The sequence below is a fragment of the Talpa occidentalis genome, unplaced genomic scaffold (genome assembly GCF_014898055.3).
Source record: "Talpa occidentalis isolate TD23 unplaced genomic scaffold, MPIMG_talOcc4v2.1 talOcc4.13, whole genome shotgun sequence".
Lineage (NCBI taxonomy): Eukaryota > Metazoa > Chordata > Mammalia > Eulipotyphla > Talpidae > Talpa > Talpa occidentalis.
In genome coordinates, this window is record NW_023601322.1 from 91,486,643 (window position 1) to 91,512,917 (window position 26,275).

Sequence of the window (26,275 nt, forward strand, 5' to 3'; positions counted from 1 at the left end):
GTATTGGTAAAGGATGCTGAACTAGAACCACTGGAACTAAGTCCAAAGGCTTTAGAAGATGGCTCTTTTATCTAGGAAGTAGCATGAATGCTGGTTAACTGGAAATACCCTATTTAAACAATAGTTGGATGCATCTGAAACTCTTCAAAATGTTTCAATTCAATTGTTTCAATTCAGGTGTCCACTTTACATAGACTTGGACAATCACATCAACTGTTTTCAGTCACAAGTAGCTGAACACATTATTGAAGATGGCTTGATGAGTATAATGGTCCCATCCCCTGCTTTCTCTGTCATCCTTGCTGTAAGCTTCATTCATACAGTTAGGTGCCTTTATGGTCCAGCATCTTCCGACATTTTCAGAAACCATGTTTACAAAAATAAATGAGGAGACAGTTGGCATGTCCTTCAAACAAAGGAAACCTTTCCTGTATATCTGCCAACTGGTATTTCTTCTAGCCTCATTAACAAGAGCTAGTTCATTTTGCTAGAGAGAGAAATGACATTACTGGAACTTGGGAGATCAATTGCTTGAAGGTCACTCAATCGTTTCAGAAATAAATTGCTTGAGTGTCAATCTTTTCCATCATTTACAAATGTGGTATCTGGTAATGTAGTAATAGTGTTCCGTATATCAGTGCTAATTCATTTCAAAATTATTTTCCGGGCCTCCCCGGTGGCGCAGCGGTTGAGTGCTGGGTTGCGAAGCTGCCTGCGGCCTCTGCGGCGCCGGTTCGATCCCCGGCTGCTCCCCGGCCACTGGAGGAGGGTCCCACATGGCGCGCAGACCTCTCCTGCCACCCGCTGCTCCCCTCAGCAGTGTACTTCGGTCCTTCTGCCTGTTCTGCTCCCCGCTCTGGCTCTGGTGAATTCTCTCACCCTCCCGCGCTTCTGACTGTACCCAGTGCTTGTATAAAACAAAACAAACAAACAAACAAATAAATAAATAAATAAAACATGCCTCTATTAAAAAAAATATTTTCCTATGTATTTCATCTGTTTTATTTTTAATCTGTGTATTATTTATGCAGCAACAAGGGAATAACTGCAATATAGTAGTGAATGTAAATTCATACATATTAATTTTATACTATAATATTTTCATTAAAATAATTATATGTAGTTTTATAAGAGAGGATGATTTATAAGACTTTTTCAATTATTACTTTTTTTAAAAATTCTTTCCATTGTTGTTTCTTCAGGTTCAGTATTTTTCACTACTGCAGTGTATAACCTGCCTGTAGGCAAATATTTGAATTATCCTAATAATCTTTTCCAGTATATTTTTACTCTTAGACACGGTAGCTTTCATCTCAAAAAGTTTAGAATGAGTTTTTCTTTTATTCTTCATGTTTCTACTTAACTTGTGAACCTATGCATGACAATGTAAATGGTTGTAATGTTCTTATCCGGGGTAGCCCTGGAGGCCTGGGGTTTAAGTCTCATCCCCATCAAGGCTATGACCTGAGTTTGATCCCAGCCAGAGAGCTGACCCACATGGTGCAGCAGACCCCTCCTGTCTTGCCTGGTGCTCTCCTTAGCAGTGTATTTCAGTCAGTCTGCCTGTTCTGTCTCTGGTGAATCCTCTCACCCCCTGCACCTCTGGTTTACACACCAGTTCTTCTACACAAAATTAAAAAAAAAATGCTTATCTGTTTAATATCCATCCACTTATGTCCATTTTTATCAAATGAGTTTTCTCATTGTGGGTGATAGTATTCTGATTCTTTGCATGCTAGAAAAACTTTGGTTGGATGGTAGTCATTGTGAAATTTACATTGTTGGCTGTTGTATTTTTTTGTACTTCCTTAGACTCACTTTTCTCTGGGGTACAACTAAGTAATTGAAAGCAGTTTAATCCTTCTGGAATTTGCATCTCTTTTTTTAAAACAGATTTGGGTACTGCTCAGTACTCCATGGCTATGAGGTTTTCTAGTCTGGCATCAGGGTGGGAGTAAAGACACTTGAATGATTTTGACTACTGATTACCTGCACTTCAGTACGTTTCTCATACCCAGCACATATAGCCCACGCCTGTGTACTCAGACCCATTTCTTTGTGCGCAGCCCTTGTCTCTCTGGTACTTTGCAAACACCGATGGCCTGTGATCTGTCAGTTCTCTTTCCTCAACTGAGGGAATCCCCAGGGCTCAGCATCAACTCCCTTTCCCTTCCGCACAGACCAGAAACTTTCTCAAGACTGTCAGAGAAATGCTAGGGGTAACCTCATTTGTCTCCTGTCTGTCAGAGGCCAATGTTTTTCATTGGCTGATATCTAGCGTTTTGAAGATTGTTGATTTTCATACATTATTTTATATTCATATTCTTTTGTTGATTTTTTTTAAGGCATGGAGGCAGTCAGGTAAATCCATTCTTTGTAACTCCTTCTGCACCAGAAGCAGAGTCCTCCACCCTCCTTATCTTTTTAACTTCCTTTTTGTTTCACTCAGTCTTACTAATTTTCATGCCTTCGGGAGAGTTTTTTGACTTGGTCTTCCACCTCTCTAATTTCAATTTTTCTATTCACTTCTAGAACTTGTATTTATTTTATTTTTATGCTTTTGTTCCCCAATTCTCTGGGGAAGTTTGCAATCTCAACTTTCATTTGCTCAAATACATTAAAAAGTCTGTGTGTTATAACTCCATTACACAAAGCTCTGGTTATTTTTATACATACAAGAACCAGGGTATAGGCCAGATGTGCAGGAGGGTGAGAGGATTCACCAGAGACAAAGTAGGATGCAGAACAGGGAGACTGACTGAAATACACTGCTGAGGAGAGCAGCAGGAGAGACAGGAGAGGTCTGTCAGGACATGTGGGTATCTCTGTGGCCGGCCAGGATCAAACCTGTGCTGCAGAGGCTGCGGACAGCTTCAAAGTGCCACACTCAATGGCCTGCACCACCATGGGAGGCCTGAGATACTGTTTCTTTACAATATAATTCTATCCTTTTCATTGAGACATCTATAGTGATTCCTTCTTTTCTTTTTTTTTAAAGATGTATTTATTTATGCATACAAGATCTGGGGTACAGGCCAGAGATGCAGGGGGGTGAGAGGATACACCAGAGACAGAGTGGGGAACAGAACAGGCAGACTGAGTGAAATACACTGTTGAGGGGAGCAGAAGGTGAGACAGGAGAGGTCTGCTGTGCCATGTGGGTAGCTCCCTGGCCAGCTGGGATTGAACTCATGCTGCGGATGCTGCTGATTGCTTCACAGTGTGGTGCTCAACCCCCTGTGCCACTAAGGAGGCCCAGTGATTCCTTAATTTCATTTGTGTGATGGTCATAAGCTGTTTTTCTCTTAAATTTTCTTTTTCTTTCAGTCCTTATTAACTTTTGTATATATTTTGAAAGAATCACATTTTGTCTTTAATACATTAGTTTGTGTCACAGTTTTTATTTCATCTCTATTTGCTTTTATATTTATTACAACTTTAATTGTAATCCCTGTCTTTAATTCACCATTCTATTTGTTTTTTATCTGTATGATGGAATCTTTGACCACTGATTTTTTTTTTTTATTTTCTTTGATTTTCTTTTTCACATTTTTTAATTTTTTAAAATATTTTTTTTTATTTTTAATTCATTTTTCATTTTTAAACAATATTTGCTTCCCCCCACCCCTCAGGTGTGGTCCCCACAGAGTTTCCTTCCCCAAGTAACCCGTGCACCATCACCTCAGTCCCCTGTGCTGCTCCCTCCCTCCCTCTGATCCCTCTCCCACCTCCTCCCCTGCAGGATGTCTCTGATTTATAATTGTCTGTTTTTGCTTTGTTGTGTTTTGTACTGTTATTATTTTTTACACTGAAGTCTTATTTGGTTCCCCTATATTCCTGCTATAAGTGAAACCATCTGAGAATATGCAGTGGAACATGGACAGTTGTTCAATAAATGGTGCTGGGAAAACTGGACCACCACATGCAAAAAAATGAAACTAGACCACTACCTCTCACCATGCACAAAATTCAACTCAAAATGGATAAAAGAACTGACATAAGACCTGAAACCATAAAATATATAGAAGAAAATATAGGTAAAACACTACAAGACATACATCTCAAAAACATCCTCAAAGACTCATCACCCAAATGACCACTCATTTTAAAACTCTTCCCCTCTGTGAGAGGCTGAATAACAGCCCCAGAGATGCTTAAGTCCTTCTGCCTGGACCCTGTGAATCTGTTATCATATATTGCAGAAGGAACTCTGTAGAGGTGATAAGAGTTAAAGGTTTGAAGATGGGGAGAGTATCCTGGGTTGCACAGTTTGGTCCAATGATACAATCACGTGTGCATTTATAAGAGGGAGGCCCAGGGAACTGTGTTTACCCTGCAGAGGTGGTGACAACATGGTGACAGAAGAGAGATGCTATGCTCTGGCTTTAACGATGGACAGCAGGAACCCAGATTTGGAAATAATGCAGCTCTAATAAGTGGAAAAAAACAAGGAAATGAATTCTCCCTCAAAATCTCCCCAGGAGGTGCAGAGCAGCCTGCCAGCCTGGTGATTTTTAGCAGCAAACCTGATGTTGGATTTCTGACCTCCAGAAACAGGAGAGAAAGTGTATTTGTGATGCTTTAAGTTTCCAAGCTCGTGGTAATTTGTTACACTAGCTAGAGGAAAGCTAAGCACTCTAAAGTTCTCAAACAACTGAGCAGTAGATGAAAGTTTTAATTGTAATCATTGTGATGTAGTTCCAAAATTTTTATTTTACTTTGTGTTTTTTTTTTAATAGATTCTTGTTTATAAAAATCGTGTGGTGTAAATTCAAAATACTTAAGAGGTTTTCTAGATAGTTTGTGGATATTGATTTCTAATTTAATGCTACTCTGGTCAGAGAATAGCTTCTCTATGATTTCAGCCCTGACTTTCAGTATGGTTTGAACTTTACTGAGATTTACTTTTTCGTTCTGCATATGGTTGCTTTGGGTGTAAATTCTTTGTATATAAGAACTAAATGTGTTTCCTGGTACTCTTCAGTACGATGTTCTAGACATGTCATTTATGTGAGGCTGGTTGACACTGTTTTTCAAGTATGCTGTGTCCTAACAGATTTATAGGTAAATTTTCCCAGTACATCTCCCCTAGACTTTGATAACAAGTACTCTCAGCTGAATGAAAGCGAGGTTTCCTCCCACAACTGAAGGCAGTAAGTCCAGCTGAAACTTTATTTTTTTTAAAGATTTATTTATACAAGCACTGGGTACAGTCAGAAGTGCAGGAGGGTGGGAGGATTCACCAGAGCAAGAGCAGGGAGCAGAACAGGCAGACTGACGAAATACACTGCTGAGGGGAGCAGCGGGCACAGCAGGGGAGGTCTGTTATGCCTTGTGGGACCCTCGCCAGCAGCCGGGGATCGAACTGGCGCTATAGAGGCTGTGGGCAGCTTCGCAGCAGCCCAGAGCTAAACTGCTGCGCCACCAAGGGAGGCCCCCAGCTAAAACTTTATTGTGTGGTATCATGGTTCCCCACAGATCTCCTTGAGTCAGGTCAGCTTTATATTCTGCCTTTTCAGGTCTTTATGTGTGTGTGCAAGCAGCAAACAAGAAAGTGAGTGGGAGCTTTTGTCTCTCCATTACTTCATGTTTCTGGAGCCTGTTCTTCCCCTACTCCTCTGCAAGAGAGGTTTTGCTCACTCAGCATTTCCAAGCCTGCCTCACACCCCTGTCAAGCCATCTTCACATTATCTTTTGTAAGGGAAATTCTACATGTAGTCCATAATCATGTACTGGGAATTTTACTGCATCAGCATTTTAATTGTTTACAATTTTCTTTGTGGTCTGGTTACAGGTTTTGTGAGATTCAATGGCCCCTGGTTCTTTTCCACAAAAAAAGAGACCTGCTCCAACAGTACTTATAGCAGAAACTGGAATTATTGCGAGTCCAATAAAGTTCATACAATTTGACCTTCTGATGTAATCGTAAATATGTTAACTTTCAAAATATTCACTTTTAGGACACAGGTTTCATATAAATGTCGCTCTCTAACCTGATTCTTCAAGGACAACAAGTAGTGAAATTAAAACTCTTGGAATAGACAAACCCACCTCATAGGCAACTGTATGTGTGAACATGCAGCCTTTAATCTGATTTAAAGAGTTATAGTTATTCCACTGAGCTGTAAGTTTGAAGGTGCTGTGAATGCCTGTCTTCTTATTTATCATTGTTTTCAGTGGGTGCCCATTATCGTATAATCAGCAAGGAATTCTAACTAATCTTAAATTGGTGTATTTTTAAATAGTCAGTCTCACATAATACTAGGGAAATCTATAAGAAGACAACATAACTGTCACCAAGTCAGAAGAGCCTTTAAATTCCTTAAAACTCTTGTGGTTCTTTAAAAATAAAATCAAATGGTGATGAGGTAAAAGGTAATATTAAATTCATAAGCAATAAAAGAAAAGAAAAAGGATAACGTAATTGCCTTTCAGAAAAGCTTTAAAGGTAAATAAAGCAAAACAATAGCAGAGAAAATACTGCACCATAGAAAATGATTTGCCGTTTCAAGATTCATTTCAAGTTCATAATAGATTTTGTTTCCCTGGTTTTGCAGTAATACATTTATTTCATGCCCAATTTAGAGCAAAGTCAACCACAGAATTTCCTTATAAATGTGTGATAAAGTTACTTTTTATCTTTTGAGTACACCAGTCTGACAATAGGTAAACTTGGAGGAGCCTAATGCAATGTTGAGATAAAATCTGAGCAGCAGTTTTTCTACTGCCCTCTGAAGAAAATATTATTCCTTTACCAACCCCCACTGCTGCTATTTCTTCAGCTAGCACAGATTCATCTAACTGGACTCATTTCCCAATATTTAGTTTGGATCCACTTTAAGGTTTCTTGCTAAATTCTCTTCGATGACTTGTGTAGTGGTTCACCTGTATTGAACCGGTTGGCAGCGTCAATGACTCATATCCTTGCTCCTTACCAGCTCATCATTTAACCCACAAACCAGGCCATCCTGTGGGAAACATGTCTGGTCTTCAAAATAACTGTTAAGAATGAATATGCCGAGGCCTCCCTGGTGGTGCAGTGGGTTGAGCACAGTACTGTGAAGCTGTCCACAGTCTCTGCAGCATGGGTTCAATTCCCAGCCGGCCAGGGAGATACCCACATGGCGCAGCAGACTTATGTATCGTCCGCTGCTCCCCTCAGCAGTGTCTTTGGTCCGTCTGCCTGTTCTGCTCCCTGCTCTGTCTCTGGTGCATCCTCTCACCCTCTTACACCTCTGACCTATACCCCTATACTTGTATAAATAAATAAATCTTTAAAAATAAACAAACAGAATGAATATAGCTTTGAGTTCTGCAGTGGCTAACTGTAAGAAGGAAGATGAGATACCTTGTTTCATGTCAGGGCCTTGGTTTAATTGGTGACGGCACACACAAAACCACAGTGTGGTAGCAGGCAACCTGGGGGGCTTGAGGGGCTCTAGGTCTCCAAATGTGTTAGCCCATTTTTTATGTCACAGTTCTCTGTACTCATACTGCCTCTTATGTTCTCTCCACTGAATTGGTTTCTTCTACATCAGATTAATTTTGTATGACTTTCTGACGACACTAATCTAGGTCTTAAGAATGGGAAAGAAATGATGAAGTTAGTGTGACCATACAATTTGTTTATTTTTTTGTTTATTATTTTTTTTTGTGGGACCCTCGCCGGTGGCTGGGGATCGAACCGGCACTGTAGAGGCTGTGGGCAGGCTCGCAACCCAGCGGCTCAACCGCTGCGCCACCAGGGGAGGCCTCATACAGTTTGTTTAGAATGTGCACTTTGAATAAGTTTTAATTGAAAGTCTTAATTTATAAATCTGTTCAGATAGTTCAGTGTCTTGTTTACAATCCATATGCTTTCAAAGTAGATTTTATTGGACATATGTAGACTATTACCTGTCATTGTATACTGAAATCACCCTGCTGTGTTTTCTCTGTGGCCACAACTAGGCTGTAGTTGATCCTTCAAAGCAGATTGCTCTAAAGTAAAATTGAGATTTTGGGGGATGAACAGGTATTAGAATAAACTCTGTGCCTCACTGGGTATCTCTCAAATATTACCTGATATTAAAAAAAAGAAGGTTTAGATCCATGGAACTCTCTTTGCAATCTTTTTTCTTTGTCCCTAGAAAATTGATCGAATCCAATTCTTATGTCATAAAAAGCAAAGATTCTAATACAGTAGCCTTGAGAATCAGACCTCTGTCCATCCTTACCACATAATGACCACTCCCCAGCAGCCACACTTCCTGCACTTTGTTGGTTCTGTAATAGTTACTCCCTTATTCACAATAAAATGCTTTTAAATATACATGTGTAAATTGGCTGAATTTTGCCCTACTCTCTGCCTTTCTTTGACATCCATTTCAACTCAGTTATATTAATAGTTTTAGTTTCCTTACAGATTTTTACTTCCTCTTCAAAGAGCGTGATCTTACCACCTTACATTTTATGTCCCACAGGCTGCATTTCTCATTTTGTAGCCATCTTGCCCTCTAACGTCTCCCTCACCCCCTTCATCTCTTAGGCCCTTGCAGCTGTAGCTGCAGCTTGATTGTCACATTTATAACTGTTGAAAAATATTCCAAGATTGTTCTCTAAGTTGATTGTAAAAATTGTAAATCAGTGAACATCATCAGTGAACTACTCTGATATTTAAATGACTTATTTCAGAGACAATTACTGAATAAAGTCCCAAGGGACCTGTGTCCTGATCACTATCTTTCACTGGAGAATGTTGTCAGAATGAATTTTAAGTTCTCTATTGTTTTCATCATCCTCCTACTTTCCCCCAGATTTCCATGTCTGCACAGGATAATACTCTTTCTCATTTTCCCCTGGCCTCATGGTTCTAACTGGTCCAAGGTATGCAGTTCTGCTCCCAGCAGCCACCAGCAGGGGAAGAACTCTGCATCCTGTTCTGTGGTGGATGTCTTATTCCCAGCATTCCGTGTGTGATCTGTGGTCTCACTAATTCCTCCTCCTATAGGAGTCAAGCTATGGAATGTTGCCTCTACCCAAAAACCAATGATGTTTGTTTCTAGTTTTCTTACATAAAGGCAGAAAAGCATGAGGGAAAAGTGACTTTTTGAAACACAAGAGTAATTGGTCTTTGAGGTAAGTAATAATAAGTGACATTCAGTAAACAGCATACTCTCCTTATGTATAGAGGTGGCCTTCTCATTTGGCTCTAATGATTACTAAAACAAAAATCACTCTAGTCTCACCTGCATCTAACATTAATAACTTGCATGTTCAGGGCTATGACCTTCATTAAGAGCTCTGAAGCTGTCATCCGTTTACTGGGTCAGTGAGGAAAAACATCATGACAGATTCACAGGACTATATAGTGTGATAAGTTCTCCTTTTCCCATAGTGTCAAAGCTCTCCTCCCTGCTGACCCTTCCCCAAAAAGCTCTTCAAAATACGTAAGTTATGCCTTACAACTTTAAAATTTCAAAGCGTATCAAGATATTTATGTCGCATTAACATAACAGTCTAAGGTCCATGTAATAATGGGAAGGAAAATTTGGAGGCAGATGATTTAAGGACCACAGGGCTGTCTAATTATACTTATGTTGTTTATTTTCCTTTTTTTTAAAGATTTATTTGTTTTTTATACAAGAACCGGGGTACAGGCCATTTGCGTGGGAGGGTGAGAGGATTCACTGGAGACAGAGCGGGGAACAGAACAGGCAGACTGATGAAATACACTGCTGAGGGGAGCAGTGGGCGAGACAGGAGAGGTCTGCCCTGCCATGTGGGATTCTCGATGCCCAGCCAGGATTGAACCTGCACTGCAGAGGCTGCAGACAGCTTCACAGTGTGGTGCTCAACTGCCTGCGCCACCAGGGAGGCCCTACTTCTTCAAGTTTCTTAAAGTTGTTTCTTAAAGTTTCACCCACGTCTGTATCCTGAGATCAAAAGAGTAAGAGTTAGTCATGTGGCCAGAAGGGCACAAACTCAGGAAGATATTGAAGAACAGTTAGGAGTGTTTGTTACATCATCTCCCTGTGTGATACACACATACAAGGTCTCTGTTTAGTGGCTGGGGGTATATTTTTTTAGGTTGTATATGCTCACACTCTTGATTTATTTTGGCTTCACATACTTGGTTCTAGGCAAACAAAAAAGTCTTACTTTAAATTCTGAGGATGCAGCTTTATTTTCCACAGCATCTGCTCCATGATTTTCAGTGTACATAAAATTATTAAAATATCATAGTGAAAAGTCTGTCTTGTATTCTCATCCAGTTGTCTCTGTGCAATGAACTGAGCAATTTTTTCAATAGCATCGTTATTACAGTAACGCTTTCTTTAATCATAGTATTTTTCTTATAAAATACTTTGTAGAAAGGTATTAGCATAATAATTAAAGTGCTTTTCACAAAATGTATTTGTGGGGACACAGCCAGATGCGGTCCTGGTACACAGTTCTTATCATTTTCCCTATACTAACAGAAACACACATAGGAGATTATTTTTAAAAAGAGTGGCCAATTTTTATGCAATAAGTCTCAAAAAGAATAAAAGCACGTTTCTGATCAGTTAGGCTGGAAGTAATCTTTAGAGTGTAGATTCTAAAGATCTGTGTTATGGGGCCTCCCCTGATGGCACAGTGGTTGAGTGCTGGGCTGTGAAGCTGCCCACAGCCTCTGAAACGCTGGCTCGGTCCCCAGCCGCTGGGGAGGGTCCCACATGGCGCGACAGACCTCTCCTGCGGTGCCTGCTGCTCCCCTCAGCAGTGTATTTCGTCAGTCTGCCTGTTCTTTTGCCTGCTCTGGCTCTGGTGAATTCTCTCACCCTCCTGCTCTTCTGACTGTACTCAGTGCTTGTATAAATAAATAAATAAATCTAAAAAAAAAAAATCTGTGTTATGGCTTTTTTCTATTGACTAATAATAGGAGAAAGTTCAAATTTTAGTCAACTGAATAAAGATTGATGCTCCACCTGAAAAATCACGTAGACAAATTTAAAAAAAAAAATTTGTACTTCCACAGGGAAGCTTAATAATAAATATTAATGTCTCTTTTACTGCAATGGTCTTAAGGAGTATATAATTAAAGGTTTTTCAAATCTTGACACGTTATATGGCCTTCAACTGTTCTTGCATTTCATCAGTGATAAAAGGTAAATTCTTGATTTTTATGATATAAGGTCAATGTGTTTCAAATAGGAGTCCTTTAATCTTTGATCTGATTATATCTGTCATGAAATCACAGCAATACAAAGAAATGCTTTGCAAGTAATTTACCTGAACGGTTCTGACTTGCCTGGGACTGCTGGTGACTTAGGGATTAATTGGGGTTTGGGAGAGACTGGGCAGCATGGCTGACTTCTGGGTCTATTAGTCTTTTTTAGACATCCAAACAAAGAAATGCAGCAAGACTGCCAAGTGGCATTGGGGATTGAAGTGTATGAATGATGTTTTCAGGAAAAAAGAGTCAAAATTCCGTCTCACCACTGACAAATAAAAAATATGGCTGAATTGAAACTTTAGACACACTGAACTGAGTCAATTTGTAAAAAGAGACAAGTAAAACAAAAGTGCAGATAAAAGCAAAAATGCCACTTGAAAAAAGGGGGGCTGTTATCCCGTGAGCCTAAATGCTGAGCTACTCACAAGGCCCCATGCTACATAAGAAGCTGCATATCTGAACCACTGTCCTTCCCAGGGAACTAAGGTTTCCATTATTGCCAGAGGTTCTCCCCACTCACATTCCTGCTAGAGAGTCTTCTCAGTACCATATTGAGCTCAAATATGCTAGGACTATGCTCACCTCTACTTATCAGGCTCTCTTCCTGAACCCTGTATTGATTATTTGCAATGAGGTCTTCACTGTTTACCATTGCTCTGCTACACTTTCATCCCCTTATTTCCTGTGTTTCCTTTCCCATTACTTTCCCAAATAAAGTAAAGTTCCCTGCTTTACTTTTTTTAAAGATGTATATTTATTTATGCATACAAGAACTGGGGTATAGGCCAGAGGTGTGAGGGGTGCGAGGACTCACCAGAGACAGAGGGGAGAACAGAACAGGTGGATTGACTGAAATACACTGCTGAGGGGAGCAGAGGACTAGACAGGAGAGGTCTGCTCTGCCATGTGGGTAGCTCCCTGGCCAGGGATCGAACTCATGCTGCAGTTGCTGGCGAAAGCTTGATAGTGGTGACTTTAACCTCTGCACGACCAGGGAGGCTAGTTAAGTTGCTTGTATAGCTGTCCTCTCTGGAAGATGAGGAATGGGTCCTGTCTGTGTGCTGCCTGGTATCTTCTGGTCTTAGGGCTACTCAGCCACAGTCATCTCGTCTGCTCATTGTTTTTAAGCAAACTGATGATGATTTTTCATGATTTAGGAACTTAGCTTATATCTTCCTCTCTTTTAAAGACTTATCATGACCATGCTGACTTCAAATCCATATGGATATCAGTCATCATTCAGCCTCTTATTTACTTGAGAGGTCATATCCAGAGTCTCCCTGACCATCCATTCTCAATGATAGTTCAAGTTCTTTATTTCTGTTTGATGTCTATTGAGGTTTTTGACTTTTGCAGGAATTATAGTTTTTGGATTTGTTTAAAACAGATTGTGATTTTGCTATTTGTCAGCTCTGTAAAAAATGTCAATGATAAACATTGATGAGGATGTGGTTAAGGACAGATAGATAAAGACATTGTGGGATATATGCTCAAGGAATACTACACAGCTCTTGGGACAAAATGGATGAACCTCAAATGATTATGTAAGTGAAATAAGTCAGAAAATGACAAATATTGGATGGTTTTGCTCATCTATGGAATATTCATAACCAAAATATTATACACAGGTAAAACAGATCAGGACTTAGTCTTACACTTAGTGAAAGAAATTAACAATTACCAGAGGAAGGGAGACAAGGAAGTGGGTGAAGGGGATTGATTTTGGTTTGGTGGTTTGGTGGAGGGTGTGTGGATTACATGCACATGAGGACCGAAACAAAAATGTCACCCCAAATTCAAGTCTTTAAAAAATATATTTGTACAAAGACCGCCTTTTGTTGTCGAAAAAATATATTAACTGTATAATATTTATTTTAAAATAAATTGGATCTATTTGCCAGTCCGTTTTATTTTCCTTCAAAAGGAAATTTTCTTCCTCCCAATTTTTATGCATTTCCCTTGAAATGTTGACTGGCTGCCTGAAATAATCCATCCACAATAATGTTATTTGAAGTGCCAATGAATCACGTTAGTAAATAGGCTGTTTAAACGAATTCACAGATTGATAAGCAAGTGTACTCAACGGGGAGAGTGACAGGTCTCTTGATAGAAAAGTAATGAACTGAGGAAGAGAAGATTGAACAAATTTCCATTCTGTTAAGATCATTTTCTAACTTACCAATAATTATAAATGGGAAACATTTGCATCATGTACAAATATTTAAATCAGTTTTTATTAAAATAGGCAAAGCAACTTAAAAGTCTAAGAAGTCAACAGACATAATAACATTCATATTTACAGAGCTAATTTAATATGAGCTTGTGACTAATAAGTTTCTTATATACATATTTATCATCACCATTTTTTTGTTGCTACAATAGTATTTAATTTATACCTGACATTGTTCAGGTGCTCTACGAATGAGCGTAAGTGGTCTAGATGTTTTATATTAATACATATTTAAAGACAAGTGCTACAAATCTCTGCCTCAGTAATTTTATGTACTAATTAGCATTGCCCAATTTTGGCTTTCCTTGGAGAGTTGTGATTGTCATCATTTAGTAGTTCAAATATGCAGAATACTGGCTTTTTAGTAGAATTGGGGTTTAAAATACTATCAGGAAAAAAAAAATACTATCAGGACCTCTCCCACAAGTCCAGTGTCTAATTGACTTGAGTTGTTGGGGGAGGGAAGTAGAATTAACCTTACTAATTTAAATATTCTTTGAGTAAAATAAATTTAAGCATGTTCCTGGTTAAACTCTAAATGATTTATGTATCTGTTTAAGACAAGTATTTATTTATTTTAGAAAAACTATTCTGGGCGTTATGTGAGTAAGATTCTTTTAAAGATTATTGCGATCGCCTTAGACACCAAAAATTGATGAAACTTAGAATTGAAGTTGTTGGGTAAATCAATAAAGGGACACAGTAAAGGGACACTTCAAATTAGATTGTTCAAATAAGCATTTAATTAGTATGTACATAGGTGTTGTTAGTTATTGAAAATCATTTGCTCTGAGAATTTATCAATGATTTCTCTGTAATTAACTGAGAAACACAGTGCTAAGAAAGTTATGAGTTAATTTTGTTTAGTTATTGACTATATTGGATATTTATAGCATAGTAAGATTTTTTTGAATGTATAAAATCAATTTTATTTCACTATACCATAGAATGCAAATTAAAGATGATATGATTTTATTTTAATCATCTGATGATTAAAATCATTGATTGATGTTAATCAATCATTTGATTGATGTTACCTCAATCAAAAATTAAAAATTATACTAACATTATTCCACTTTTAAACAATATAGTTAACTTGAGTTATCATTGTTGAAATAGATGGTATAAAGCAAGGGTAGACAGATTTTTTTTAAAGATTTATTTATTTATGTATACAAGAGCTGGGGTACAGGCTGGAGGTATGGTGGGTGAGAGGATTCACCAGAGACAGAGTGGGGAATAGAACAGGCAGACTGACCAAAGTACACTGCTGAGGGGAGCAGTGGTGAGTCAGGAGAGGTCTGCTGTGTCATGTGGGTAGCTCCCTGACTAGGGATCAAACTTGTGCTGTAGAGGCTGCAGATTGCTTCATACGTTGCCTCTTAATCCTTTGCACCACCAGGGAGGCCCGGTAGACAGATATTTTATATAAAAGAAGAACTAATATTTTTTGTCCTGCAGATTATATAATCTACCATAACCATGTGCACACACACATATGCATATATGCCATGTGACATGTGATGCATGCTATCAAGACAAATCTTAGGATTTTACACAAGTTTTCTCAGTTCCCTGAGTGCTGTCCTTTGCTATTGTAACTAAGCTGTGATCTAGTCACAGCTTAGCTTAGGCCTTGATTTCAGGACTCTCCTGAAGCTATCATCAAGGTGTCAGCTGGAACTTCAAGTGAGACTCAATTAATATTCTGTGGTGAACAGATTTTAAGACAATCTCAAATGATCTCTATCTCCTGGTAACCACTTCCTTGCATGATTCTACTCCACTAAATCATAGTCACTAAATTCTAAACAAAATATGGTTGATGCCACAATCTACCTCTTTGGGGGTATTGGACTGAGGGGCTCATTTTCTAGAAGACTGTCGGTGGATGGGGGCTCTCATTTCCTTTCTCCCTGGGCCTCACTGATTTGGTACCTTGTTTCATCAGAGTCAGCAAGCAAATGAGAAAAGTTGGCCAGATGGAAGTTATATGTCTTCTGTCACCTAGTCACAGAATTGGTACCTTTCCCATATTTTGTTCAGAATTTAGTTACTATGATTTAGTGGAGTAGAATCATGCAAAGACATAGAGAATTGTACAAGGAGATAGAGATCGTTTGAGATTGTCTTAAAATCTGTTCACTGCAGAATATCAGTGGGGGGGATTGCGAGATTTCAGAATAAATTTAAAGAGATCATTGATAATCTTCAGTTGGACATAAGACATTAGCTAATTTAAATTATCTGATTTTGTTAGGTTTCTGAGATTTGCTACATTTTTGAAATGCTTCTAAGTGCAAAACTGATATTATCTTAAAATACTTGTTTGATCACTAACATACGTGCCACCGAAAGTATAGTTGATTCCATGTGAATTGATTTACCATGTCTTGATTTTTATATAGTTCAAGTTTGTTTTAGGATGAATACAGATTTAAACCTGTGAGAAATGATACTACATTTTATTACTAGGTTTTATAAATTGCACTCTTCATAAAATTATAGTATGAAGAATGAAGGACAACTTTTAGAAATAAAAAAGATTTACAAATATACATTGTTGAAACAAAGGTCATAAACATAAAATGTAATTGAAAGGAGTTCATTACCTTGTACCCTAATGCATCCTTAACATTTCAAAATGTATATTGTCTTTTGTCATTTAAAAGAATAAGGGATATCATTTTAATTAAGTTGATGAACTAAGGTGAGAATTGTTAAAAACTATACATTTCAGGGAATGAACTTTTCAAACATCATTTTCTCTCTCTGCTTATGCAATGTATTGTCTTTAAATCTTCAGACTGGTGAATTTTTTTATAGCATTGGAGGTTAGTATATATACTAAAAACTTTCTTATGTTATGTTAGCATTTTTTTTAAGATTTATTTATTTATACAAGAACTGGGGTACAGGCCAGAGGTGCAGAAGGGTGAGAGATTTCACCAGAGACAGAGCTGGGAACAGAACAGGCAGACGGACCGAAAACACTGCTGAGGGTAGCAGTGGGCGAGAGAGGAGAGGTCTGCTATGCCATGTGGGTGTCTCCCTGGCTGGCTGGGAATCAAACCCGCACTGCAGAGGCTGCAGGCATTCTCACAGCCCTGAGCTCAACCCACTGCGCCACCAGGGAGGCCCAGGATAGCATTCTTTAAATCAGTAGATTGCAATGTATTGTCAACTTATTCAGTTTCTGATTGTGCATACCTAACTATATAATCATACATGACTAATTCTGTTATAATCAGTGAAAACATCATGACTTTGTAGATGGGGTGTACAACCACACTTGTTGAAATGACAGTAGCTGCTGTTATTTTAACTCTGGAATGGGAGAGGGAGTAACATATATCATGGAAAGAGCATTTTGGGTATAATGAATTTCTTTAGCTTTTTGCAACTGAAAATAAATCACCAAATTTCCCTTGGCTATATTCTCTACATCTGTCAAATAAAAAGGTGGAATGAATGGCCTTTATGATTCATTGTATGTATGAGTCCTGCATTCTGGAAATATATGTGTGTATATATACATACACACACACGTATAAACAAAGGAATTGTAGATATCTTTTATTTACTGCCTTTATGTTCTGGATTTAGGTTAAATTTTTTTCTGTCCTATATGTAATTCATGCAAGAGAATTAATCCTCTCTTTAAAGTCAGCTGCACACAATGAATTACCTCCTGTAGAACATTAATATTTGAGGGTATAAAATATTATATAACAATGAGGATATAGATCAGGAGTGTTTATTTTTTTTTTTTGCAAAATAAATGTGATGATAACTAAAATAAGAAATGAGATTTCAAGATTGTAAATACCTCTTTTAAACACTGTTCACCTTCTGCATTGGTTTTCACATATATTATGAAATATATTCAGATAAATTAGGTCCATGTAAATATTAAGATAATCCTAAAAAGCTTCCTATATCTTGCACCATGTAATAATTATTTTCTTCCTCAAAATTCTTCTATTCATATATGTATATATGAAATAAATTATTCTGGAAAAACCTTAATAATGTTGTTAATGTTAGAAGAGAAATAATAAGTAACTTTGTTTTTCATTCATGAACATAAACCAAAGCAATATGGGAATCTCTCCTTCAAATAGTATTATTTTTTTTATTTTATCTCATTTTGTTTGTCAAGAATGCAAATAAATTCTGGGCCTCCCCAGTGGCGCAGTGGGTTGAGTGCAGTGCTATGAAGATGTCTGCAGCCTCTGCAGCATGGATTCGATTCCCAGCTATCCAGGGAGATACCCACATTGTGGGACAGACCTCTCCTGTCTTGCCCGCTGCTCCCCTCCACAGTGTTTTGGTTGTCTGCCTGTTCTGCTCCCCACTCTGTCTCTGATGAATTCTCTCACCCTCCCAAGCCTCTGGCCTATACCCCAGTTCTTGTATAAATAAATAAATCTTTAAAAAAAATACAAATAAATACCTAGTCTTAACATGTATCTCACAGCTATATATATTCCAAAAATTTTATCTTCTAGTGGATATATGTACTTATGTGAAACTAAAACAATGGATAATTGTATTTCATGTTCTTAATACTAGTTTGTTTCCTTTTTTTTACAAGAATTGGGGTACAGACCAGAGGTGTGGGTGGTGAGAGGATTCACCAGAACAGAGTAGGGAACAGAACAGGCAGATTGACTGAAATACACTGCTGAGGGGAGCAGCAGGCGAGACAGGAGAGGTCTGTTGCACCATGTGGGTAGCTCCCTGGCCAGGGATTGAACTTGTGCTGCAGTGACTGTGGTTAGCTTCAGAGGTTGCATCTCAACCCCTTATGACACCAGGGAGGCCCAATACTAGCTTGTTTTCTAATTGAAATATCCCTACTGTAAGAAATAACAATGATTTACATATATATATATATATATATATATATATATATAAAATATAGCCACTTTCAAGTATGCCTTTTTGTTTCAGGAACTCATTTTATTGGGTTAAATGTTACTGTAACAGAAAAGAGATATTGCAAATATAAATTGTTAGTTGTTCTAACAGTTTTAAAAGTAGGAATATTATAAATGTGCTTCATGTGTCCCAGAAATAAAATTCTGATCAGAAATGTATGTCATAATACTTGATAATATGTGAGAATGTTTTCCTATCTCCTCTCTAAATAGATTCCCCCATTTTCTTGTAGAAAGGATTCCTATGACAGGATTTTTCTCAAATCCACTGAATCATCCATGCAATAATTGTATTTAGGTCCAGTTTACTCTTTGAAACATATAATTCTCTTTGTTTTTTGAATTATATTCTTGGTTTTTACTCTGCTAACTTTTTACTATAATTATGTGTATTTAAATCTGTTTGTCCCTTTCAACTTGTTAGAATTTAAAACTGAAGGCAAGCAAATGCATCAATTTTCAAAAGCCAGATAAAATAATAAATTCAAATGATGCAGTCCTTGGAAGTGATTTTTGCATATTACCATCAGCATTACAGTCTAGAAAAAGAAACCTGTCTAAGAGAATGTCAGTTCTAACTGACTCCAAAAAGTTACAAATTTATATTGTAGAATCACGCAGCAGAAACATAGATAAATGCTTAAATAATAAAGTATAAGCAGATGATTTCGACATTAGAGGTTTAGGACACAGAAGAAATTTTTGTTTTTTTGACATCTGACAAAGTTAGTGGAATACAAAAGAATCTTTACCTGTTTGATTATGAATGTAAAAACTGAAATCTGTTTTCTGCAAAGAAAAATAAGCCTTTAAATCTCAGCAATCACCCTATGTATAAACTTGTGTGGCTGCTTGACACTATTCTTGACTGATAGCCATTTTACTCTAAAATAAGCAGCTCTAAATGAAAACTGATTGCATTCCAGATTTACATTTATAATTGTTTGCATCACTACCTATAATTTTATGCAAAACCTTGATCTCTTATCCATAAAAAGCATATAATGCCTTTAGAACACTTTGTTACATAGTACTTATTATGTATAGTTCAGCTTAATCAAAACAAAGAATCTCAACTTAGAAGGTCCTATTTTTTGAGTTATGAAGACCAGACATGACTCATTGGGAAAAAGATTTATTTTCCTGCTCATACTAGTTAATTTTTAAGAAAATTCATCTTAACCTGTATTACAATAAGGTTTTAAACTTTTTTTTTAGAAGTCATCTTTTGCTGTTTGAAGCTGAAACATCAACCAAACCCTAGGAGGAGGTCTTGTGCTTATGTCAGCAGATCCAGCTTCCAGGCATCCCAGTCAGGGTACCAGGGATGAGTTGCAAAAACTTCTAGATGGTTACAGCCCCCTGCCTTCCGGTCACCTCCAGCCTATGAGTTGTCCTATGCCAGTCCTCAGATTTCACAGAGAAAAGCTACCATTTCTATCTTTACTTCTCTCTCCAAATCTCCCAAACACCCAATTGGTGAGTATAAATAAAATGTTTGTTTTTAAATACTACATGTTGGGCAAAATTCTAGCTTTTCTAACTCTAGATCATAAATTATTTTAAAGTAAGTAATCTAAATTGTGTTATTTGAACAAGACTTATTAGATGAACCTGGGTTTATAGAAAGGAAGAAATGCGTATCACCCATGTCCCAAACAACCAAAAAAAAAAAAAAAAAACCAAACTCCATAATCCTTAATATTTCTATTGACTTGTATGAGTTCTTTCTATAATTTGGATATGAACTCCCTGTTACACACAATTCACAAATATTTTCTCCCATTCCATAGATTATCTTTTCATTTTGCTGATGAATGCTTTTGCTTTACACAGATTTTTAGTTTGCCATAGTGGAATCATATTTACTAAAATTCAAATTGTCAGAATCAATGTAAATCCTTACATAAGTTAGATGATAAGTAAGTATAGAAGTCATACTATATATAAATACTGTGCTAAAATTTCATAGTAGCAAGGTTTTTCTGCTTAAAAATAATGCCCAAGATACTTAGTTGACTTGCTATTGTTTCTAAGTTTTTTAATTTTAGTTTTTTTGGTACTACTTGCTAAATACCTTGCTATCATAATTATATGCTATATTAGTATTCAGTTGTATTTATTAATTCAAATTTACTATAATTTTTAAAATTTTGAATATTGAGTTAGCTTCTCATTTTAATATGAGAAATTTCAAGTATAATAAAATAAATTATTATTTTTAAAAACATTGGAAAATAAGTTAGAATAAGGTTTGGATTATTAAAGTATCCTACATTTTATATGTATGATGCATATGCACACATATATAGAGCGTTTTATATGCTCTAGTTATATATGTTTAATAATAGTATAAATAAACTAGTGAAAATTTACTTTTAAGGAGATAATGTCTTTTTATACCAATCCATTTTATACCAAAATGGAAATAGAATTGTAATATTTGGATATAATATGTAATATAATGACCATCATATTTTTTAAAATTACCAACTATGATTTGGTAAGTGAAATTAAGATAATTGATTACCCATGCTATGTAAAGGCATGAATTTGAAATAATTTAATTAAATACATGTGTGGGTATATTTATTCTTATGAAGTTTAATTTAACATCATGTATGACCTTGGATTTTTATATTACTTTTATTCTAAATGATTTATCTTATTCTTTTTTTTTAATCTTATTTATTTATTTATTTTATTTATACAAGCACTGGGTACAGTCAGAAGCACGGGAGGGTGAGAGAATTCACCGGAGACAGAGCAGGGAGCAGAACAGGCAGACTGATGAAATACACTGCTGAGGGGAGCAGCGGGCGGCAGGAGAGGTCTGTGTGCCCTGTGGGACCCTCTTCCGGTGGCCGGGGAGCAGCCAGGGATGGAACCGGTGCCTCAGAGGCTGCGGGCAGCTTCGCAGCCCAGCGTTCAACCGCTGCGCCTCTGGGGAGGCCCTATTACTTTTATTCTAATCTTGTATTCTTAGAAACGCACACAGGAAAAGTGTTTTTATCTACTATAAAAACAAAATTCAAGATTAATGCTTGTTTTCATTTGCCCAACATTATTATGATGCATATTTATTTACATTGCTAATGAATTTAAGATATGAAGAAATGAAGAGCAAGGTAATGTATTATTGAAAAGGAATGAGTAGGGTATTTTGGTACTACCTTCATGTATTTAGCAATATGTATTAGGTTAGCAACCAATATTCATTGATCCCTCAAATGAACTTAATATACAAGTCAATCCAATCAATCCAATAACCACCTCAGAAAAATTATTTCCATTTCAGACTCTTCCAAATTGAAATTGTGCCAAATAAACTGTCATTATTGACTGTAACAATTCTTTTAAAAAGTGTTATAAGGGCCTCCCCGGTGGCGCAGCCGTTGAGCGCTGGGTTGCAAAGCTGCCCGCAGCCTCTGCGACGCTGGTTCGATCCCCGGCTGCTCCCCGGCCACCGGGTGAGGGTCCCACATGGGGCGCAGACCTCTCCTGCCGCCCACTGCTCCCCTCAGCAATGTACTTCGGTCCTTCTGCCTGCTCTGCTCCCCACTCTGGCTCTGGTGAATTCTCTCACCCTCCCGCGTTTCTGACTGTACCCAGAGCTTGTATAAATAAATAAAAATAAATCTTTAAAGAAAAAATTGTAGTTCCTTCAAACATTAAAAAAAATAAAAGTGTTATAAGATGTATTTCTACACGGTACCTAAAAAGATATGCAAAGTAGTGAATAGAATACTAAAAGAGTAATTGTGTTCTTAATAAATAAAAAAGTGACATCCTCACTAAAAAAAATGATTAATAAAGATTAATAAAGCCATCTGCTTGGAAGTCATTGATGTGAATCACGAAAAGCAAAAAGAAAAACATAATTTGTCATTCTCATCAAAAAGACCTTGGTGTTTCAGTCCTATTGCTATGATTAATATTTGTATGACAATTGTGAGGTCACATACCAATTAAGTTTCACTTTACTTCTCAGGAAAAAGGAGACTGATATTTACTTTGTAATGCTATTTTAAGAACAATTCTTATATAAACTATAAACAAGGTTTTATTTCTAATTATATCAAGTCATCATGTTTTATTGTTAAATTTTCAGAAATGACTTCTAACCAGAAAATGGGATAACAGTGATCTACTTAGACAAATATGTTGTATATGAAAGAATAAACTCTCAAAGTAATCATAAATTGTTAGAGAAAAATAAATTGAATTTTCCTCAGGTAAGAATGGTATTATACAGATGCCAGATATATGATTTTGCTATTCAAATGATGTTTACTTTCTGTTGAAAGTGTTGAAAATTAATCATTTCAATGTCCTACAGTCATTTCCTGAAGAAAATGCTATCACATGGCAATATTCAATGAAAATGAGAATTTCAATATTTGGTTTATTTTAAGTTCTTGGTTGTGTTTATCACTACTCTCCCAGTCTTAAGTGGTTGATGATGCATGACTCTAAACATCGACAACTGAAAGATGTATTTATGAATTCGTCTAGTTTAGCTACTTCTCAAAGGTCGTTTCATATACTCCCAAAATAAATATCATGATTACTTATAATACATAAAATGAAAAATTCTTCTGTGGTTATATGGGTTGCAGTTTTTTCCAGTGTAAATTTCTATTTAACTGATAGTTTGAACTGAAGTACCAGTTTCTCTAATTACATGATTCTGAGATTTCCCATTTTTAGAATGATTGGCTGAGAAAAATGGCAAATTTCCTCATGTTTAAACTAATTGAAAAAAATGTTGGCGTGGCTCATGTCACCACCCCCAGGTCACCCATAGACCTCCGCTGCAGTCCAGAGGGCTCCATACCTTTCTTCTCTGTCCATCTCCCTCTCACAGACTCAGTATTACAGTCAAACTACTAGTGTCTCCCCCTGCCCCCCACCTCTGGTTCACATATGAACGGAATTATCTCGTATTTCTCTTACTCCTTCTCAGTTACTTTGCTTGGCCTAATCCCCTTCAGTTCCAACCTGTTGTTGCAAATGGCAACTATTGCCATTTTTATATCTGATTAGTATTCAATTAAATATATATACCATGACTTCTTAATTTATTCATCTATCCTTGGGCATTTAGGTTGTTCTGGGTACTGTAAATGGGGAAGCAATGAGCATGAGCGTGCATATGTCCCTTCAAATTAGTGTCTCTGCATTCATGGATATATACCTAGAAGTGGCATTGATGGTTCATGTGATCAATCTCTTAATATTTTTAGGAACCTCTGGAGTGTTTTCCACCTTTCTACCAATAGTGTATGAGGGTTCCTTTTTATCCTCACCCTCACCTGACTTGTTCTTTCTTGTCTTTCTGATATGGTTCATTCTCACAGGTGCGAGGCAGTACCTCGTTGTGGTTTTGACCTGATAATAGGTTTTGATGAACATTTTTTGATCTGCCTTTTGGCCATTTGGAAAAATGTCAAAGTATCTCTTTAGCTGTGCTGCTCATTTTTGAAAAGATTTATGTATTTATGCATACAAGAACTGGGGTACAAGACAGAAGTACCAGAGGCGGGGGGGGGGAGAGGATTCACCAGAGACAGAGTGGGAAGCAGAACAGGCAGATCTACTGAAATACACTGCTGAGGGGAACAGCAGGCAATACAGGAGAGGTATGCCATGCCATGCCATGTGGGTAGCTCCCTGGCTGGCTATGGATCAAAATCGTGCTGCAGAGGCTGTGGATATCTTCACAGTGCTGTGCTTTGCACCTTGTGCCACCAGGGAGGCCCTGCCCATTTTTTATTTTGTTTATTTATTTATTTTTTCCCCCTTAGAGGCATGTTTTATTTATTTATTTATTTGTTTGTTTGTTTGTTTTTGTTTATACAAGCACTGGGTACAGCCAGAAGCGCGGGAGGGTGAGAGAATTCACCAGAGCCAGAGCGGGGAGCAGAGCAGGCAGAAGGACCGAAGTACACTGCTGAGGGGAGCAGCGGGCGGCAGGGACCCTTCTCTGGTGGCCGGGGAGCAGCAGGGGATCGAACTGGCACAGCAGAGGCTGCTAGCAGCTTTGCAACCCAGCGCTCAACCGCTGTGCCACCGGGGAGGCCCCCTGCCCATTTTTTAAATTGGGTTGTTTGTTTTCCTTTTCAGTTGCATGAGTTCTTTGTAGATAATGAGTATTAGCTCTTTGTCAGATATATGGTGAGCCTTTTTTTTTTTTTTTTGCATTTAATAGATGTCTTTTTAATAGTGTATCTTTCACTATGCAGGACCTTTTAAGTTTCTTATTTATTTATTTATTTTTATTTATTTTTGCATAGAAGAACTGGGGTATAGGCTAGTCCTTTTTTTCTATAAGGGTAACTCTGATTAATCTTAACTTCATAAACTTTCAAACACCCTGAAGTGTTGCTTCCTGTATCATCCTGCATCATCTTAGCATTTCCAAAGTTCTTCCAGCTCTACTCTTCTGACTACAAATAGCCACATTCCTCTATTATTAACATGAAAAATTATTAACATGAAAATTTTTCTCTTCCTCTTAAAAATATTTCAAATAAGCTGCTGAGAGCATTTATATTCTTAATTTATTCTGAAATAAAGGCTTATGTTCTGAAAATTGATTTCTGAATGCCAATAATTATGTAATTAATAGTCCTTTCTCAACATTTATGAGCTGTGTTGCATTAAACTCTGTTGAGTCTTCTTTGAAATGCTTTCTTTCATGGTCTTCTAGTGAAATAGTATGCTAAATTACTTTGAAGTTCTAGGACTTCTCTCTCTTCAATACTTTTGCTTTTGCTTCGATACCTTATTTTCTAACTCTAACCTTTAAAAGGTAAGTCTTTCTAAAAGTGAAGTTATAGTTTGTTCTTTTCATGTTTTCCTCTTTAAAACCTTAATTTTATATTTTACTTATGTATCAGTTCTTTGTGGAATAATCATGAACCTGTGTGTCTATGACAAATTTCGGTGATGACATTTCAATATTGTCAATTGCCAATTGGTATTTCTCTTTTGAAGATCAGTCATTACATTAGATTACATTAAATTATTCATAGCTTTACACCCCATAACACATTTCTATACAGACATCCATATAATATTCAATCTAGCAGACATAAAATGTAAGTAATAATGAAATTGTGTCTTCTAAATGTACTAGAGGGAATTCAATCATTCAAGAATTATATAACATCACTTGTAATAAAGTAAAATATATAACTGCATTCACAAGTACATTTATTTAAAAAGCCACAGGATCTTGTTGTCATGTTCTAATATAACTCAATTTGACCATCTATTTTTTCCATTCTATCTCAAATACATTGTGATATTGAAATCATTTGAAATGTCAATTGAGCTAATATGTACTTTTTCTTTAATTTCCCAGAAAACAACAGATTTGAAATTTTAAATGCTAGCATTTTAAATTGACAAGAGTTGTTTGTGTGAAGTGTTATAATTTAGTTAATATCACATCGTTGAATTTGCTAATAAATAAAAGAGAAAATACACTTAAATACTAGATTATACCTATTGAATTATACTAAGAGAGAAATAAGAGAAAAGGAGTCCACTGTATTTCAGAAATTGTCCGTTATTTAAGGAAAAAAAGGGGGGCCTTCCAGGTGGCACAGGAGTTAAAGACAGCGCTATCAAGCTATTGCCAGCCATTACAGCACAAGTTCAATCCCTGGCCAGAGAGCTAACCCACATGGCATAGCAGACCTCTCCTACCTCACCCGCTGCTCCTCTCACAGTTTGTTTCTGTAGATCTGCCTGCTCTGCTCCCCACTCTCTCAGGTGAATCCTCTTTATCCTCTTACCCCCCCCCCACACACACCTCTGGCTTGCATCCCAGTTCTTGTATGCATAATTAAATAAATCTCTAAAAAATAAATGAATAAAATACAAAAACAAATCCTA

The 26,275-nt window shown here is 37.0% G+C and overlaps 1 protein-coding gene across 7 annotated transcripts in view; it reads left to right on the forward strand.

Annotated features, from left to right (window-relative positions):
* Positions 1–26,275, forward strand: part of LOC119243609 (uncharacterized) — a 782,255-nt gene that overhangs the window by 654,331 nt on the left and 101,649 nt on the right. For 6 of the 7 annotated variants that reach the window (XR_008551531.1, XR_008551536.1, XR_008551535.1 and 3 more), the window contains one exon: positions 19,589–19,849. The gene's annotated coding sequence lies outside the window, so the exon portion shown is untranslated. Of the gene's footprint in view, positions 1–5,794; positions 5,879–19,588; positions 19,850–26,275 lie in introns of those variants that run through there. The other variant, XR_008551537.1, reaches the window with a different exon arrangement.